The sequence below is a fragment of the Anolis sagrei genome, chromosome 1 (assembly GCF_037176765.1).
Source record: "Anolis sagrei isolate rAnoSag1 chromosome 1, rAnoSag1.mat, whole genome shotgun sequence".
Taxonomy (NCBI): Eukaryota; Metazoa; Chordata; class Lepidosauria; order Squamata; family Dactyloidae; genus Anolis; species Anolis sagrei.
The window spans coordinates 134570492-134590535 of record NC_090021.1 but is presented as its reverse complement, the minus strand read 5'-3'; the positions used below and the strand labels follow the sequence as shown (position 1 = coordinate 134590535).

General features: G+C 42.6%; 1 protein-coding gene across 2 annotated transcripts in view; it reads right to left on the bottom strand.

The window, feature by feature from the left end:
- The window catches only part of KCNS3 (potassium voltage-gated channel modifier subfamily S member 3), a 79132-nt gene extending 59689 nt beyond the window's left edge, over positions 1–19443 (bottom strand). Inside the window, exons 1-2 of one of the 2 annotated variants that reach the window (XM_060787307.2) lie at positions 19171–19443; positions 16729–16824 (exon numbers count right to left, since the gene is read on the bottom strand). The gene's annotated coding sequence lies outside the window, so the exon portion shown is untranslated. Of the gene's footprint in view, positions 1–16728; positions 17086–19170 lie in introns of those variants that run through there. The other variant, XM_060787313.2, reaches the window with a different exon arrangement.
- Between the last annotated feature and the right edge of the window lie 601 nt (positions 19444–20044).

Genomic DNA, 20044 nt, shown 5'->3' with positions numbered 1-20044 from the left:
TTTATTCAAAGAGCTACATAACTAGATAGGAAAGTAAAACATACAACCTAGATATCTAACTAACCCACAGCAGACATGCTTACAGGAGAAAAAACAGAAGAAGAAGAAGAAATGGAGGACTTGCCATGTGCTCAGAAAAAGAGACATGCCCCTGAGATGTATCTAACAAGTAAGGTGATAGGAGGAGAGAAGAGAGTGACATAGACATAGAGGCCAATGGGGGAAGGGCTTTTTCCTGACAATTAACCCATTTGCCTAGCTAAGTCCTTGATGAGGACTATAACCTTGTGCAGGATGTGGTTGAGTTCCAATAGTTTCTGCCCTCTGGAATATTAGAAGCCCTGTTTATCTTGGGAAACATCCCATAGAGATGTGTCCTTAACAAAATAAAAACCACGCAGTTGTGGACAAGTCTCCATAGGGACCACCAAATGCAGCATTGTCCAAACACGAATCAAGAAACGTTAAAGGCACTGCAGACTACTTCAACCAGAGAAGTCAACCATAGTAGAGCACTTGATGAGCCAACCTGGACACAGCATATTATTTGAGAACACAGAAATGCTGAACCACTCTAAAAACTACCTTGTCAGACTACACAGAGAAGCCACTGAAATCCACAAGCATGTGGACAATTTCAACAGACAGGAAGAAACCATGAAAATGAACAAAATCTGGCTACCAGTATTAAAAAAACTCTAAAATTACAACAGCAAAACAACAGAGAGGAAACAAACAAGGACGTCTAATCACCTATCAACAAAAGATTGCCCCAGGCACTGCCAGGCCATCAAATGCTAATCAAGGTAGTCAGTTAAAACATTCACACCTAGCTCCAGCAGACAAGAGTTCTTTCTCCCACCCTGGACATTTCACAGATATAGAAACTCAATTTTCCTAGTTTCCAACAGACCTCACAACCTCTGAGGATGCCTGCCATAGATGCAGGCGAAACATCAGGAGATAATGCTTCTGAAACATGGCCATATAGCCCGAAAAACCTACAACAACCCAGTGATTCCGGGCATGAAAGCCCTCGACAATACAAAATAATAAAGTTCCTGTCCATTGTAGGAAATACACTGCAACAAGAAATAAAATAGACATTCCTAATTCTGTTACACTACGTTTTACAGCTTGTCCCCAGGTTCTCCAGTTGAAAGCCAGATGTCTTCTCTTTAAGCTAAGAGTGAGAAATTATGCAACTTTCTAACGTTGTTGGCCTGCAGTTTCCAGCATCCTTAGGCAGAATAATCAGGATCTATAATCTGGTGACATTTGAACACCCATTTCCTGTTCTAAAGAAAATGGTTCATGTCTAGAGAAGGTGGAAGTAACATTACTCACCTAAGAGTACCAAGGAGGGGAAATCAAAAGTAGAAAAGTATATTGGGAGAATAAGTAAAGAGGAAAGGTGCTTTGTGCATTATTTTGAGCTCACTGGAGAAAGGCAAGATTACAAAGGAGGAAAAGTTGCTAATCATAATAAAATAGGATTTGATAAATTCATGGATGGCAGTTACACCTAACTCCTAGATACAGAGAGAAAATACTACCGTGAACATCCATTCATGGAACACAACAGCATCAGAGGCTGGCTGGATTCAAGACGTGCTGGAGGGCTTCCCAGAGGCACCTGGCTTGTCAGTCTTGGTAAGATGATACTATACCTCTGATCTAACAGAGTTTGGCAGAAATACTTTTTTGTAGACTCTGGGAGTTGTAGTGCATAAGTGACTTTTTCCAAGCTGTAGATCTAGGCAGGCTTTACTCATCAAAAAGCTTAGATACTGAGTGTCAAGCTGAAAAGTGACATTTGGTAGGGACCTAAGTCATTGGGAATGTATGCATTTGTAAACTGCCTTTATGCTGACTCAAGCACTAACAGAATATGGCTTCTCTCTGTTTTACTCAGTAGCAAATGTTAGTTTCCATATCAGAAAAGCAATGAATCTAATGTGGGTTTAAAGGAGCTATCCAAGGTTCTGAAACACCCCCCCCCCCCAAGTGCCTTTAAAGTTCAAACCAAGGATTTTATTACACCACCCCGCTGTCTCGTAACAACTGTGTTGTTTAAGCAAATGGAAACATGCCATTATTGGAACAATCTGTTTTCAAATTTCAGTGCAATTGCAGAATGTTGCTGTTTTTTTTTAATGTGAATTCCCACAATCAATCTTAAGCACATCCTTGTTTCCTACCTCTGTTTGCCTTATTCAGCACTTGAGCACTGTGGGGTTTGCCCCCTATTTCTCAATACCGAGATTGCACTGGAAGGAAATTATCACACAAGGAAAAGTGATAGAACAACAGCAATACTGGACTTTTCCATCATTGACCACTTTTCCCAACAGTGAAAACAGATGACACAATCACAATTCAAGAGAAATGTGACAATGGGAGAGCTATGATACCATACAGTAAGCCCCAACAACAGACATTTCTATCCTGCCATAATTGAGTTTTAACAGCATATTGGAGAAAGGTGGCGTAATGGGTTAAACCCTTGTGCCGGGAGGACTGCTGACTGAAAGGTCGATGATTCGAATCTGGGGAGTGGGGTGAGCTCCTGTCTGTCAGCTCCAGCTTCCCATGCAGGGGCATGAAATAAGCCTCCCACAGGATGGTAACACATGTGGGTGACCCCTGGGCAATGTCCTGGCAGACAACAAATGTGTGAGGGTTGGTAAATGTGAATAAGCAGAATAAGCAGAAGCCTTACCCGAGTATTTAAACCAAGATATACCCTGTCACTCAGGCTTGTGAAACAGGTAACAGTATCTTTACTTTAGTTCAAAGGTTCAAACAGGGTAACAATATATTCAACAGTCTTTTTGAATTCAGGCAGAGATCAGAGGAATAAAATAGTCCTTTTAAATAGTCTTTAAAATAAGTCTCATGCCTTAAAATGATCAGTCTTTAAGATAGTTGGCAGCCAGCACTATCTCTTCACTGTCCAAATGGAGAAAACGGCAGAATGACAGTTAGAACCGCTGGTCTCAGCAGCTAACTAGAGACAGCAGCCAATCGGAATCCTGGCTCCTGGCTTGCTCAGCCAATCAGCTGCTGACACATCTCTCTCCAGTTATCCCACTATATCATGATGTCCTTTTTCAAATCCTCACAAAATTCTCGCACACCAGAAGTGACTTGCAGTTTCTCAAGTCGCACCTGACACGGGGGGGGGGGGGGGGGGACACCAGCACCTTGAGTCCTAAGAGCCTGAGTGGATCCATAGACACCAGGGAATGGGAGAAATAACATCACAAGCTGCCACACTTTTTGTTTATTATTTTGTTTTGGCTACAAAGCACCAAAAACCCTAATCAATGATGCCAACTGATACTGCTGAAGCAATGTCAATTTTGCATTTAATTCTCACAGCAACGGAACAGTAATTTCCGTGGCTTCAATCCAAACAGTAGTTAGACAAAACATAGTCTCACAACTGCAGTCTGAAACGTTAAAATTAAATCACATCAATGGTCACATAGGGAAAGAATATCTTCCCCTCGATACACAAACCTCATCTATGAACTTTCAGAACTGCTAACAGAGGAAGGAGACATTTTGTAGTCAGAGAGCAATGAGAAATCGATGTTCCTTTTGTTACCTTCGCCTCTGTCCTGAACTACTAAGTATGCCGAGTACAAGTTGAGCTGTGATGCTACTTCCAATGATGCAGTCAGAGTATCTCACATAGTGGGGTGTAAAGGGTACAAACAGAGGCAACCTTTCTTGAATGCAGGGTTGAGAAAGGTGGCTATTGTGGGTGTACAAAAGTTTCCATGATCCTCTAGTTTTGCTTTATTACGAGGAGGGAAAGGGGTCACTCAGTCACTAGGGTGGTAAGCCTTCCAATCCAACATCAGTCTCCCTTTTGAAGTACTATCATTTCATCTGGAGAGCCATCTCGTTGCCAGTCAGGCCTGCAAAGCCCTGAGCTCTCTCACTGCAGAGGTATTCTTGGAGAAATAGTAGAGTCATCGGGTTGTTGTAGGTTTTTTCGGGCTATATGGCCATGTTCTAGAGGCATTTTCTCCTGACGTTTCACCTGCATCTATGGCAAGCATCCTCTGATTCCAGCTATGAAAGCCTTCCACAATACAGTAGGGTCATTTCCCGCATCAGGCCTGATCTGCAGCCAGAACTTCCGTATTATTGCACTCCGTAAGCAACATTGTTTTGGCAGCATTGTGACTTTTTACTGCCTGGGAAGATTTCGTTAAATAATAAAGATTACCTTGAAGGCCCGATGCCACTTATTCATCTGCCCCTTTCCAACTGTGGTTTTGTGCCGGGAAATGCTGACGTATCTTTGGAATGACCACTATGGGATTGTTTCCTGATGTAAGATTATTCTGCCTTCTTCACAGGGTCAACACAAGACAAATTCTGACCTCTCAGCTATACTTTGGCCTCCAGAGAATTACTTGAATTTTAACCAGCCATTTCTCGTGGCTTTTTAAGCTTTCCTTTTGCTTCCTCTCCATTTTACAGTCCAGTAACATTCTGCTTGCTTTATTACTGTGGATGACAAATCCTTTACTTGTACAGCGACAAGAACTGTAGGAAAAAGAGAGGAGCATTTACTATCCAATTGCAAAGTATTAATGGGTTTTTTTCTGTGCAAGGAATGACTTGAGAAACTGCAAGTCACTTCTGGTATGAGAGAATTGGTCATCTGTTTCTAGAACATGGTCATACAGCCCGAAAAACTCACAGCAACTCTGAGTGTGAACTCTTTTTGCACTTTTTTATTGCACTATTTCTGGATTTAGTTTGCATAAATCAAAGTAAGGTGAGGATGAAGGTGTAAAGGGCCAAGCTGGGACATTTTTAAAGTGGCCTATTTCATGTCAGGAGCAACTTGAGGAACTGCAAGTTGTTTTTGGTTTGAGAAAACTGACCGTCTGCAAGGACATTGCCCTGGGAATGCTGGATGTTTTGATGTTTTATTATCCTTGTGGAAGGCTTCTCTCATGTCCCCACATGGGGAGCTGAAGCTGACAGAGGGAGCTCATCCACACTCTCCCCAGATTCGAACCTCTGACCTGCCGATCTTTAGTCATGCCAGCACAAGGATTTAACCCATTGCACCGGGGGCTCCATAGTATTAATGGTAATGTTTACATATTCACAACAATTTTTACCTGCTTGATAAGATCTATTGCAGGCTTTGAGAAGCTTAGGGTTTGGGGGTACCAGTCCAAGAATTAAGTTTCCCCCCAGCTTCTGTACTAGGTTTGCTCCATTATAAATTATTAAAATGTCATGTTACTTTGCTAAACACTATAAAGACACTGGATCCTGTCTCATTTTGGAAGCTAAACAGGTTAATAGTTGGATGAAGGGCTGCCAATGAATCCCAGGTGCTGTAGACTATATTTCAGAAGAAGGAATTGGGATCTGGAGAACAAGCCCTATGAAGAGCGGCTTAAAGAGCTGGACATGTTTAGCCTGTAGAAAAGAAGGCTGAGAAGAGACATGATAGCAATGTATAAATATGTGAGGGTAAGTCATAGAGAGGAGGCAGCAAGCTTGTTTTCTGCTTCCCTGGAGACTGGAGCCCCTTCCACGGAGCTGAATAAAATTCCACATTATCTGCTTTGAACCGGAATATATGGCAGTGTGGAGTCAGATAATCCAGTTCAAAGCAGATATGGTGGAATTTTCTGCCCTAATATTCTGGGATATAGGGCTATGTGGAAGGGCCCAAGGACGTGGAACAATGGCTTCAAACTACAGGAAAGGAGATTCCATCTGAACATCAGGAAGAACTTCCTAACTGGGAGAGCTGTTCAGCAGTGGAACTCTCTGCCCAGAGTGTGTTGGAGGCTCCTTCTTTGGAAGTTTTAAACACAGGCTGGATGGCCATCTGTCAGGGGTGCTTTGAATGTGATTTTCCTGCTTCTTGGAAGGAGGTTGGACTGGATGGCCCACGAGGTCTCTTCCAACTTTAAGATTCTATGATTTCTGAGTTTCTCTTGCCTAAAAATACGGTATGAAATCCATTGGCCCACAGGCAACTTGAAGGGAGGTATATACGCACACAGCTTGCTCACTGAGAGTAAAATATTTTTAAAACATTTTTTAATGTGCTGGTATTTTTGTTTGCATGCCATTTGCCTTTGGTTGCATCAACCCTGGAATGTGATCCCATAAACTTCCCTAAAACTGTCTTTGACCCCAGCCTGAAAAATTTCTCCTATGCGATTAGTTCCCACGGCAAAGTCAACATATTTCACTTAATTTTATATATTATTTATTTATTTATTTTGGTCTTCATCAGCAGGGAAAGAGGGAGGCAACACTACTATCTGAATTGATTTAATCAGTTTAATTTTAATACCGTTTTTAATTGGTTTTTAACAACCCATTGCTTTAATTAATGTTATCTATGAGCTGTTGTGGCTCCCTCTCCAAGAAAAAGGTAACATACTTAAAAAATGAATGAATAAACAAATAAAATAACAATTAGAGCCCGGGTTTACAAGACCTGAGCAGACTTTTGGAGTTCTCATTCATAGAGAACTGTCTGCTGAACTGCTGACCTGAAGGTCGGCTGAACTGCTGACCTGGAGGTTGGCAGTTCAAATCCATGAGATGGGGTGAGCTTCCGTATGTCAGCTCCAGCTCTTGCCAACCTAGCAATTCGAAATCATGCAAATGTGAATAGATAAATAAGTACCACTTCAGCAGGAAAAGGCAAAGAGACACTCCAAGCAATCTTGCTGGCCACACAACAAATAAAATAACCAATAAACCCTGAGTTTACAAGATCTGAGCAGATTTTTGGAGTTCTCATTCATAGTTTCTCTATGAGTAGCAATGGGTTAAACTCTTGTGCTGCTGAACTGCTGACCTGAAGGTTGGCAGTTCGAATCCGTGAGACGGAGTGAGCTCCCATCTGTCAGCTCTAGCTCTTGCCAACCTAGCAATTCAAAAACATGTAAATGTAAGTAGATAATAAGTACCGCGTTGGTGGAAAACGGTATACTCCAAGCAATATTGCCGACCACACAACCAGAAGGTAACAACACAGGCTTCTCAACCTGAAAATGGAGGAAAGCACCTCCCCAGAACCAGAGATGAGCATCACCTCCAGAAGCCAGAAATGAAAGGAGAAGCCTCTGCCTTTGTTTGTGTGTCTCATTGTGTATGATTGTAAAGGCATTGAATGTTTGCCTGTGTATGTAAGTGCTGTAATCTGCTCTGAGCCCCCTAGGGGAGAAGGGCGGAATATAAATAAAGTGTATTATTATTATTATTATTATTAGTAGTAGTAGTAGTAGTAGTAGTCTAAACTGACATGATAGCATATAACAAAACAAAGTCCCATACAATATAAGCTTGTCTTTCATTGTCAATGAGCAACTCTCAAAACAACCATGATCTACATCTATAACGTGTTATCTCTAAGGATTTGCTACTGGGTAATTAAAGTTCTGTTTTTAACTTTTAGGTCTACTCCTAAAAATATAACTTGCCCATATGCATGAGTGCAAATCAAAATATAAGGGCTCAGTGTTGTTCATGGGTCACTATGCTGATGTTCATGCAGTGGAAGATGGGCATTTGCAATCACGTCAGGTCTAAAGAGGTTCTGAAAAATATCTTTTCCTGGAGGCTTTTTTTTTTTTTTTGGTTGCTTGTGATCCACTTTTTCAGTCCCAAACCCCTGCACCAAAACAGAACAAGGCTCATCCTGCATGCACAGAAAGGGGCCATTTCATAACATTTGTTTGTTTGTTTGTATCCAGGAACAAAAAGATCCTGCATTTCAGTGGCAAAACAAGTTACATAGGGTGCATGCGCATTCTCTATACATTCCCAGAGAACACTGTCACTTAAACAGCTACGAGGAATTTACATAAAGGGAATAGCATCGTTCCAGTATTTTGGCATTTCAATATGGGTGCTTGTTGTTCCCACGTTCAAGCTATGAAGTGCAATTTTTTTTTAATCCTGTGCACTGACTTAGATAGAAAACATCCTGAACATAATATGCAATTGCTCTGAAAAAATAAAACAGGGCTGGCCAAACAGAGTCCATTGGGAAAGACAAGATTACTTCTCTTTATCTCCTCTAATTGTGAACTCACAACCTCTGAGGATGCCTGCCATAGATGTGGGTGAAACGTCAGGAGAGAATGCTTCTGGAAGATGGCCATACAGCCTGGAAAACTCACAGCAACTCTGAGTGTGAACAGTTTTTGCACTTCTTATTGCACTGTTTTTGAACTTAAGTTTGCATAAATCAAAGTAAAGTTAAGGATAAAGGTGAAAAGTGCCAAGGAGAGAGAAGCTGGGGCATTTTTAAAGTGGTTGAAATTTTAACAGAGGATTAATCCAGACTGCTCCTGCCAGGCCCGTAACCAGGATTTTTATTTGGGGTGGGTGGGGGGCTCAGGATCTACCCTAGCAAACCTTTTGTATCATTGTCCCAATACCCCCATGCATATAGGATATATTGAGCATGGTGATCAGATCATGATATGAATAAACATAACAGTTTAAATAATGTACCAGTAAGGCCTTCTCATGGACCACCCTAAGAATTGGGGGGGGGGCTGAAGCCCCTCAAGCACACACACCCCCCTTGCTATGGGCCTGGCTACTGCTAAATGTGGGCACTTGAGTGCTGAAGTTTGAGTATTGAGCTAATACTCTAAGGACCCTTCTACACAGCCCAATATTCCAGAGTATCAAGGCAGAAAATCCCACATTATCTGCTTTGAACTGGAACATATAGCAGTGTGGACCCCGATAACCCAGCTAGAAGCAGATATTGTGGGACTGTCTGCCTTGATATTCTGGGATATAGGGCTGTGTGGAAGGGACCTGAGAGATCAGGATTCAAATCCCTTCTCATCCCTGGAAACTCATTGGATGACTTTGGCCAAGTCATACTCTTTCACCCGAAAAGAAAGACAAGTGCAAGCCTTCTTTGGATAAATCTGGCCAAGAAAACTCCATGAGAGGGTTGCCATAAACTGAAGTTACCATGAATGTGCATAACAGAACAGTCCAGTTTAAAATAAAAGGAAAAGGTGCATATTTGAGTGTAAAGGTAAAGGTTTCCCCTTGACATTAAGTCTAGCCGTGTCCGACTGTTGTGGTGCTCATTTCTAAGCTGAAGAGCCAGCGATGTCCGTAGACGCCTCCAAGGTCATGTGGCTGGCAGGACTACATGGAGCGCCATTGTCTTCCCACAGAAGCGGTACCTATCGATTTCCTCGTGTTTGCCTGTTTTCCAACTGCTAGGTTAGCTGAAGCTGGGGCTAACAATGGGAGCTCACCCTATCCGTGGATTTTAACCGTCAACCTACTGATCAGCAATTTCTGCAGCTGGGTGGTTTAACCTGCTGTGCCACCAGGGTCCCATGTATTGCACCCAAATTTCCTAGAGAAGAATCTGTAACGTTTATCTTCTCCCACATTGAATTTGTAATAATCAAAAGTATATAATCATCAAATGATTGAATAAATTGAATAGGATGGGAAGAAACATTTTTACCACCTGCACTGGCCAAATGTTCTAAGTACAGATGTCCTGTCTGTGGCTTTAAGTGCTGATTCAGTACATCTATTCTACTTGGCTCTAAGGAGCTGGCTTTAAGCTTCCCCCACAGATGCAGTAGAACCTCTAACGGGAACATGGAAAACTAAAATTCTCTTCCTTCTGTAGCGAAAACACAAAATAGTCAGATGTACACAGTCTTTTCCTATGACCCACTAGATACCAATGTAAAAGTTTAGTCAAACTTTTAGTAAAATATCAACCCACCAAAATTGGGATGACTTATCCACGGGTTGACTTATCTGGAAAAAAAAATCCCACATTATCTGCTTTGAACTGTAATATATGGCAATGTGTATTCAGATAACCCAGTTCAAAGCAGATATTGTGGGATTTTCTGTCTTGATATTCTGGGTTATATGGCTATGTGGAAGGGCCCTGAGTCCATGGGTCGATTTAAGTACTGTACCTTCACTTCTATTTTTAACAAAGGAACCATTTCTGAATAGAGTGGTGAAAGTGGATAGCTTAGGCTCTTTCTACACTGTCCTTATGCCCCAGGATCTGATCCCAGGTTATCTGCTGTGAACTGGGTTATCTGAGTCCACCAGGAGCTCCCAGTGATGCAAGGAGTTAAACCCTTGTGTCGGCAGGACTGCTGACTGAAAGATCGGAAGTTCGAATCTGGGGAGCGAGTTGAGCTCTTGTCTGTCAGCTCCAGTTTCTCATGCAGGGGCATGTGAGAAGCCTCCCACAGGATGGTAAAACATCCGGGCGTCCCCTTGGCAGTGTCCTTGCAAACATCCAATTCTCTCACACCAGAAGTGACTTGAAATTTCTCAAGTTAGTCATAACACAGAAAAATATTTGCTTTGAACTGGATTATATGAGTCTCCACTGCCAGATAATCTGGGATCAGCTGCTGGGATATAATGACAGTGTAGAAGGGGCCTTAGTACATCCTGGGAGAATCTTTTAGAAGAATAGAGCACTATATTCTCTTTACCATGTCCTTTTTGAAGGTCTAAGCAGGAAAATGGCAGCAAGGAGGATGGCCCTCTGAGGCACTGCTCGTGCTTTCTCTGCAGAATGATCCTCAATCCATAATTTTGTCCCCTAAACCTGCACTCGACTTACACATAGCCATTGATACAGGAGGATACACAATAGTTCCTCCCAGCCTAGGGACTAAGAATGTATTATTTGTTTTGTGCTTTTCGCTAGCACCTCCTCTTGTAATTAATTACTTCCCAACACTTTTGCTGACAACCTGGACCACATACTCAGCAAAGAAAAGCGGCCAACATGACTTCGAGCCAATCCTGTTGCAGGAAGCAGGGCCAAAGGCTGAAGAAACAGAGGATTTCATACTAATGGGTTACAGCAAGCCCTCTAACACACACAGCAACTCCTCTAAGGCTAGGAAAATTTACAAAGACCAAACAAATGCACCGTAGTGAATTTCTGGATTAGCTGCTGCAAGAAAGGGGATTTATATTGTTGTTCTTTGCAACTAGAAGTGTATGTATATGTATCATCTCTCTCTGTGTGTGTATACGTATGTATGAATGAGAAAGCTTTTAGATTAACCCTCCCCTCCCTCTGCTATACACAACAAAAATTGAAGTGTATCTGCACTGTACAATTCATGCAGTTTGATGCTATTTTAATTGCCATGTTATGGATTCCTAGGATTTTGTGATACCATCACAAAGGCTAAAGACCACATAAAACTATGATTTCCATGATTCCATAGCACTGAGCCTTGAAAGTTAAAGTGGAGTCAAACTGCATTGATTCTACCGTGTAGATGCACCCTTGGGAAATCACAAAACATAATGGAATGGTGAGAAGAACTATAAAGTCAGCTGCCTTAAGTACAATTGTTAGAACCACCTAGAAGCAACGGCACTTACCCAAGTCCTGATTTAAGAAGTTTCCTTTGATTACTGGATTTTAGTTGGATTCAGGTGGCACTGAAGGTTAAACCACTGAGCTGCTGAACTTGCTGACCAAAAGTTCACTGGTTCATATTCGGGGAGTAAGGTGAGCTCCCACTGTTAGCCCCAGCTTCTGCCAACTAGCAATTCGAAAACATGCAAATGTGAGTAGATCAATTGATACCGTTCCTGTAGGAAGGTAACAGTGCTCCATAAAGTTATGCTGGTCACAAGACCTAGGAGGCAACTAAGGACAACACGGGCTCTTCAGCTTAGAAATGGAGATGAGCACCAACCCCCAGAGTCAGACACAACTGGACTTAATGTCAAGGGAAAACCTTTACTTTTACTTACTAAACAATTACAACCAGACAGAATCACCACAAGCACCAGCTTCAGTTTATCTCTCAGTCATTGCTTTCCATAGCCTACTCTTACCGTACATAATATTGCAAATAATAGTTTGTAAGGAATCAATCAACATCCAGTGTAGCATTATAGAGCAGTGCACACACCATCGTATACTCATGCTTGAAAGGAAATTGACCTAGACTTCTTATTAAAAATATATTTTGGGAAGACAAGATGGGGCTTTGCAGTATGAAAGAGATCTAAAGAAGTTCCTATTGATTTTCTCCCCTCTCAGATCACAAACCATTGTCTTATAAGAGCAATAGAAACCACCAGCAGCATTGGAAACTGCTTAGGTCAAGTGTAAAGAGTTTTCCATCCCTCCCACGGAAGGAAAACACAGAAATACAGCTGCAAAGCCCAACTTTGCAGAGAGCATCCAATCCCAGGTGGCTTTAGGACAGAAGACACACAATTACAAAGAAAGAAAGAACTACAGGAGAAGGTACACTAAGGCTGTAGAATGAATGCAGTTTGAACACCACAAACCTATCTTAATGCTGCGGGATCCTGAGATTCTAGTGTACCAGCCCTCTTTAGCAGAGAAGGTGAACGATCTTGTAAAGCTACAACTCCCAGGATCCCATAGCATTGCATTCTGGCAGTTAGTGGTGCCAAACTGCACTCATTCTACAATATAGATGCACCCAAGAAGATCCCATAGTGACCAGAAGCAGTAAACAAAATACATTTTTCTAGGAAGTCCCTCACTTTCCTCCATCTTATCACACAGATATTTTAGCAGCCTCCTCTCCCCTTTACTTGTCCCAACTCTGGTATTAAAAGGCTTGCTTCTTCTATAATCTACTGAGATAATGGCACATTTAGGAAAAAGTGACATAGCATGATTGGTACTTTACAGTATGCCTTCGCTAGTACCTCCAGAGGCCTGTCCCCTAGAGAACGACAAGGGCAATGTCTCTAAGCATGTGCAGTGCACCTTCCCTGCTCTCCAGAACCACACATAATAATAATAATCCTGCGACAGCACAATTGATGAGAAACAACTGGAAAAGCTGGCACACTATGAGGATTTAAAGACCAAACTGCAAAGACTCTGGCACAAGCCAGTCAAGGTGGCCCCAGTAGTGATCGGCACCCTGGGTGCAGTGCCTAAAGACCTTGGCCTTCACTTAAAAACAATCAGTGCTGACAAAATTACCATCTCTCAGATGCAAAAGGCCACCCTACTCGGATCTGCACAAATTATTCACCAATACATCATACAGTCCTAGACACTTTGGAAGTGTCCAATGTGTGAGCCAATACAACAGCCAGCATAGTGGTTTTATTTGTTGTGTACTAATCTTGTGTTTCAAATAATAATAATAATAATAATAATAATAATAATAATAATAATAATAGGCACAATGGATGCAGTGCCTAAAGACCTTGGCCTACACTTAAAAACAATCAGCACGGACAAAATTATCATCTGACAGCTGCAAAAGCCCACCCTACTTGGATCTGCATGCATTATTCGCCGATACATCACACAGTCCTAGACACGTGGGAAGTGTCCAATGTGTGATCAAATACAAAAGCCAGCACAGTCATCTTGTTTGCTGTGCACTCATCTTGTTATGTATCAAACAATAATAATAATAATAACGCTTTATTTCTATCCCGCCCTATTTCTCCAGGGGACTCAGGGCGAATTCCAGCATATTCAAAGACACAAGGCAAACATTCAATACCTCAAAACAATGAAACACAGATAGACAGATAAAAGTAAAGGCTTCCCCTTTCATCTCCGGATCTGGCGTCTTCATTTCTAAGCCGAAGAGACAGCATTATCCACAGACGCCTCCAAAGCCATTTGGCCAGCATGACTGCATGGAGCGCCGTTACCTTCCCGCCAAAGTGATACCTATTGAGCTACTCAGATTTGCATGTTTTGGAACTGCTAGGTTGGCAGTAGCTGGGGCTAACAAGGGAATTTCACCCTGTCCCACAGATTCAAGCCACTGACCTTCTGGTCAGCAAGTTCAGCAGCTCAACAGTTTAACCCATTGTACCACCATGGCACAAAATGCAAAAAAAAGTGAGTTCACAGATTAATCCTGAGTTTCTTGGGCACTTTCTGTCATTGTCTGGATGTGCGCTGCCCTATAATCCAGATTATCAAAGAAGATAATCCACATAAGACTACAGTGCCATATAATCCAGTTTAAAGCAGATCATCTGGAATGTATATGGCAGTATAGATGGGGCCATTAAGGAGAGGATTTCACAGTACTCCTTCGTTCCCTTCCTGCCCTCTTCCATTGTAGTCCATGGGGGGGGGTTCCTTTTCTACCCGCCTTTCAGTCACCTGTCAATTGAGGGCTCCTCCAGGATTTCCACAGGGTTTTCTTAGGCAAGGGATACTCAGAGGTGGAGTGGCCAATTCTCTCCTCCTTATTCTAGCCCACACAACCAGGAGTTGGGCAAACCCACTTGCCAGGAAAGAAGGAGCCGAAGGTGAAGAGTGGTGCAAAGCTACCAACTTGAATGTATTGTCAAAGACTTTATGGCCGGAATCGTTTTCCAGTTTTCCAGGCTGTATGGCCATGTCCAGAAGCATTCTCTCCTGACGTTTCACCTGCATCTATGGCTGGCATCCTCAGAGGTTGTGAGATCTGTTGGAAACTAGGAAAAATGGGTTTGTATGTCTGTAAAATGTCCAGGGTGGGATAAAGAACTCTTGTCTGTTTGAGGCAGGTATGAATGTTGCAATTGATCATCTTGATTAGCACTGAATAGCCCTGTAGCTCCAAGGTCCTGCTTCACAACCTCTGAGGATGCCTGCCATAGATGCAGGCAAAACGTCAGGAGATAATGCTTCTGGAACATGGCCATACAGCCCTGAAAACTCACAGCAACCTACCAAATTGGGTTTGTAGAGCCAGTGTAAAAGCAAAAAAGGGGGGAAATGGAGAAAGGTTGGAGGCAAGGATCAAAGAGGAGGGAAGGAGAGAGAGAGGGAAGGAGGAAGAGGGGAAGGAGAGAGAAGAAAACAGGGGAGAGAAAGAGAAGGATCTGCTGAAACTTTAGTATAGCCTTGAGAGATAAGAAAAGAGATGGAAAGGAGTGAAGGGAGGGAGAAAGAGACAGTACACAACGGAGGGGTACGTGTATGTATACATACACATAGACATAAACACACAGGGTGCCCCCAAAGTCTCCATACATGCTGACATGTTTAAATATAGGTACATTTAGCAGCAGTTTCCCATTTTCCCCCAATGTAGTGCGACTTTTGGGGCACCCCATAGAATCATAGAATCTTTGTGATGGGAGTGACGCCCCCCCCCTTTCCCAAGTGTCATCCAGTCCGACCCAATCAAAGCACACCTGGCAGATGGCCATCCAGCATCTGCTTCAGAACATCTAGAGAAGGAGACTAATAATAATAATAATAATAATAATAATAATAATAATAATGTGATGTGGAAGGGTTTCATGGCTGGAATCACTAGGTTGCTGTGAGTTTTTTTGGGCCGTGTGGCCATGTTCCAGAAGCATTCTCTCCTGACTTTTTGCCCACATCTATGGCAGGCATCCTCAGAGGTGATCAGGGCCAGTTAATCACCTCCAAACAAAGGAGTTCCCCAGGCAGGAAGCAGCCAGACGTTGAAGCTACAAGGCCATTACATGCTAATCAAGCTGGCCAATTGCAACATTCATACTTGCCTCAAACAGACAAGAGTTCTTTCTCCCACTGGGCCTTCCACAGATATATAAATCCCACTTGCCTAGTTTCCAACAGATCCCTCAACCTCTGAGGATGCCTGCCACAGATGCAGGCAAAATGTCAGGAGAGAATGCTTCTGGAACATGGCTATACAGCCCAGAAAACTCACAGCAACCCAGTAATAATACTAATAACAAAAACAAGTATGGATTGTTGATGTTGCAATCCAAGGCGACTGCAGGACTGCCAAGAAGCCACTGGAAAAGCTTAACAATATGAGGATCAAACTGCAAAGACTCTGGCACAAGCCAGTCAAGGTGGTCCCAGTGATGATCAGCACACTGGGTGGAGTGCCTAAAGACCTTGGCCTGCACTTAAAAACAATCAGTGCTGACAAAATTGCCATCTGTCAGCTGCAAAAGGCCACACTACTTGGATCTGCACACATTATTCACCGATACATCACACAGTCCTAGACACTTGGGAAGTGACACTTGGGAAGGTGTGATAGAATACAAAAGCCAGCACAGTGATCTTGTTATGTATCTAATAATAATAATAATAATAATAATAATAATAGCCAGCATAATGATCTTGTTTGCTGAGTAATAATCTTGTTGTGTATCAAATAATAATAATAATAATAGCCAGCATAGTGATCTTGTTTGCTGTGTACTAATCTTGTTATGTATCTAATAATAATAGTAATAACAGCCTGCATAGTGATTTTATTTACTGAGTACTAATCTTGTTATGTATCTAATAATAATAATAATAATAATAGCCAGCATAGTGATCTTGTTTGCTGAGTACTAATCTTGTTGTGTATCAAATAATAATAATAATAATAATAATAATAATAATAGCCAGCATAGTGATCTTGTTTGCTGTATATTAATCTTGTTATGTATCTAACAATAATAATAATAATCTTGTTATGTATCCAATAATAATAAGAAGAAGAGCCAGCAAAGTGATCTTGTTTGCTGAGTACTAATCTTGCTGTGAATCAAATAATAATAACTTTCTTTATATCCCACCACCATCTCCCAAAAGGGACTTCTAGCACCCCAAGGCAGCATCATGTTGAACAGCAATTGCCACCAGGAAGTTCCTGCTAATACTTACAGAGAGAGAGAGAGAGAGAGAGAGAGGAGAGAGGGATGCCCGGGAAATACCTGGAACTCAAGGCGACTGGACTCTCCGGGGAGGAAGAGAAGATGCTCAGGGCTCACTCACTCCTTGGTGCCAACGGTCCGGCTTTGAAAGGCTGGCTACAAGTCCCGGCAACAACAACAACAACGGGGGAGAGACGAGGTTAGAGGCAACGCAGCTCTCCTCCTTCTAATCCTCCTCCTCTTCTTCTTCCTCCCCTTCCATTGGGTCTTCCCTCCATCCTCCCAATGCAACCAAGGAGGCGCCTACATCTGCAGGTGTCTGCAGGCAAAACCCGGGACAGAAGCGAGGCAAAGGGGACGCCCTGCCCGAACTTGCAGCCTTGGCTTCCCTGGGAAGGCAGTCCTGCGGTGCTCAGGCTGGAGAGAAATCACAGCTCCTAAAGCCAAAGGTTTGGGGAGGAGGGCTGTTTCTCGGCTCTCCAGGACTCCAGCTCTGGAGAGGGGGGTTGGATGCTGGGAACTGGAGCCTGGCATGTCCTTCCCCAGCTCAGTTATTGCTCCCTCTCCACCCTTGCACTCCTCAAAGACTAGGGTCCCTTCCACACAGCTGAATCCAATCCTACATTATCTGCTTTGAACTGGGATATGTGGAAGTGTGGACTCAGATATCCCAGTTCAATCCCAGTTTTTCTGCCTTGATATTCTGGCGTGGAAGTGCTACATTATTACTATGTAACAAAGAAATTTGGAAAAAAGATCTGTTCCTGGTTTGAACGTGTGATTTCCTATTTCATTGTGTGTGGTACAGTACTTTGAAAGTAGTTGTTATATTTTTTTTCCTGCTGCCACAAGCTATGTTGAATGGGTTGAGACTCCTATCACAGCGTTTCTCAACCCTGGGGGGGGGGGGTCACGAAGGGGGTGTCACCAAAGACCATCAGAAAACAAAGTATTTTCTGTTGGTTATGGGGGTTCTGTGTGGAAAGCTGGTGGGGTTCAGAATGTGTTTTGATTGTAGGTGAACTATAAATCCCAGCAACTACAACTCCCAAATGTCAAGGTCTGTTTCCCCCCAACTCCACCAGTGTTCACATTTGGGCATATTGAGTATGCATGCCAAGTTTGGTCCAGAGCCATCATTGTTTGAGTCCACAGTACTGTCTGAATATAGGTGAACTACAACTCCAAAACCCAAGCCCTCCAAACCCTTCCAACATTTTCCGTTGGTCATGGGAGTTCTGTGTGCCAAGTTTGGTTCAATTCCATCGGTGGAATTCAGAATGCTCTTTGATTATAGGTGAACTATAAATCCCAGCAACTACAACTCCCCAAATGTCAAGGTCTGTTTCCCCCAAACTACACCAGTGTTCACATTTGAGCATATTGAACATTCGTGCCAAGTTTGGTCCAGAGCCATCATTGTTTGAGTCCACAATACTATCTGAATGTAGGTGAACTAGAACTCCAAAACCCAAGGTCAGTGCCCACCAAACTCTTCCAACATTTTCTGTCGGTCATGGGAGTTCTGTGTGGAAAGTTTGGCCCAATTCTATTGTTGGTGGGGTTCAGAATGTGCTTTGATTGCAGATGAACTATAAATCCCAGCAACTACAACTCCCAAATGTCAAGGTCTATTTCCCCCAAACTCCACCAGTGTTCACATTTGGGCATATTGAGCATTCATGCCAAGTTTGGTCCACACAGTACTATCTGAATGTAGGTGAACTACAAAACTCAAGGTCAATGCCCACCAAACTCTTCCAACATTTTCTGTTGGTCATGGGAGTTCTGTGTGCCAAGTTTGGTTCAGTTCCATCATTGGTGAAGTTCAGAATGCTCTTTGATTATAGGTGAACTATACATCCCAGCAACTAAGTCCCAAATGACAATATCAATCCTCCCCGAACCCCACCAGTATTCAAATTTGGGCGTATCCGGTATTTGTGGCAAATTTGGTCCTGTGAATGAAAATGCATCCTGCATATCAGATATTTCTATTAAAATTCATAACAGTAGCAAAATTCCAGTTATGAAGTAGCAACAAAAATAATGTTATGGTTGGGGGTCACCACAACACGAGGAACTGTATGAAGGGGTCACAGCATTAGGGAGGTTGAGAAACACTGCTCTGTCAGATACTCATTGAAAAACTATCGCAAAATGTGCTGCGGGATGTCCATCAACAACAAAGTTGTTGCAGTTTAATATACTTTTCTCATGCGTTTAGGATTGAACCAACTAGGAAGCGACATTGATAACCCAGGAACAAATATTGTGTTATATGGGGCCCTTCCACACAGACATCTAACTCAGAATATCAAGGCAGAAAATCCCACAACATCTCCTTTGAACTGAGTTATATATCCCAGTTCAAAGGAGATCATGTGGGGTTTTACTCAACTGGGTGGAATGAGCCATAGTGTGATCTCCCCCAAACCCAAGGATCCAAGGAAATAAATTCACTTTAAAAAAGCATGCACTTTGACATTTCTAAAAACCCACCTTAGATAGAGTGAGGTGCCATCCTCAGGCTGCAGGTGCTGTGGAGTGGGCAGTAAAAGCCTCCTAGACTTTCTTGTTGTTCTCAAGAGTGGCACAAAGGGCACGGTCTCCTCCTTTAGGGATACTAAACTGTGCTTCCAGCAGGGCTCTTCCTGTTGTGGTGCTTTGCTCCAGGCAGCAAAATACCTTGAAACCTCCCCTTCCCATACACAGAGATGCTCATAACAGCCCTGCATTGCCTGTTAAGAGAGCCACGTGCTTTGCCTGCAGAAAGTCCTGGGTTCAGTCTGGGACATCTCTCTCTCTCTCTCTTTCTCTCTCTCTCCAGGTAAATCTAACTAAAAGAGAGAAAGACTTCTCCCTGAAAGCCTGGAGAGCCCCCACCAGGCAGTGTGGAGAGGCTCACTCTTCCTTTTTCTCTGTGTGCATTTCCATTGATGTTCCAAACCCGAATGACTCAATATGTGGTACTGATGTGGCACATTTCAAATGTGTTTTTAATGGTTTTTGTATTGTATTGATTTTATACTGATTTTATAATGCTGTTTTAAATATATATTGTGGGTTTTTATGGCATCAAATTGCTGCCTTGAGTCGCCTTCGGGCTTGAGAAAGGCGGGATAGAAATATCGCAAATCTATATAAATAAAAAGGTAATGTTCGTTTGTGGGATTAACAGAACTCAAAAACAACCGGGCGAATTGACGCCAAATTTGGACACAATACACCTATCAGGCCAATGAGTGACCATCACTCATAAAAACACCAAAGAAACACAGTAGAAGCAAAAAGATGCTACAGCGCATGCACAAAACAACTCCTCCTGGCAAACAAAACACTCAATACTATATCCACACTCTCTTCCGGACTACAG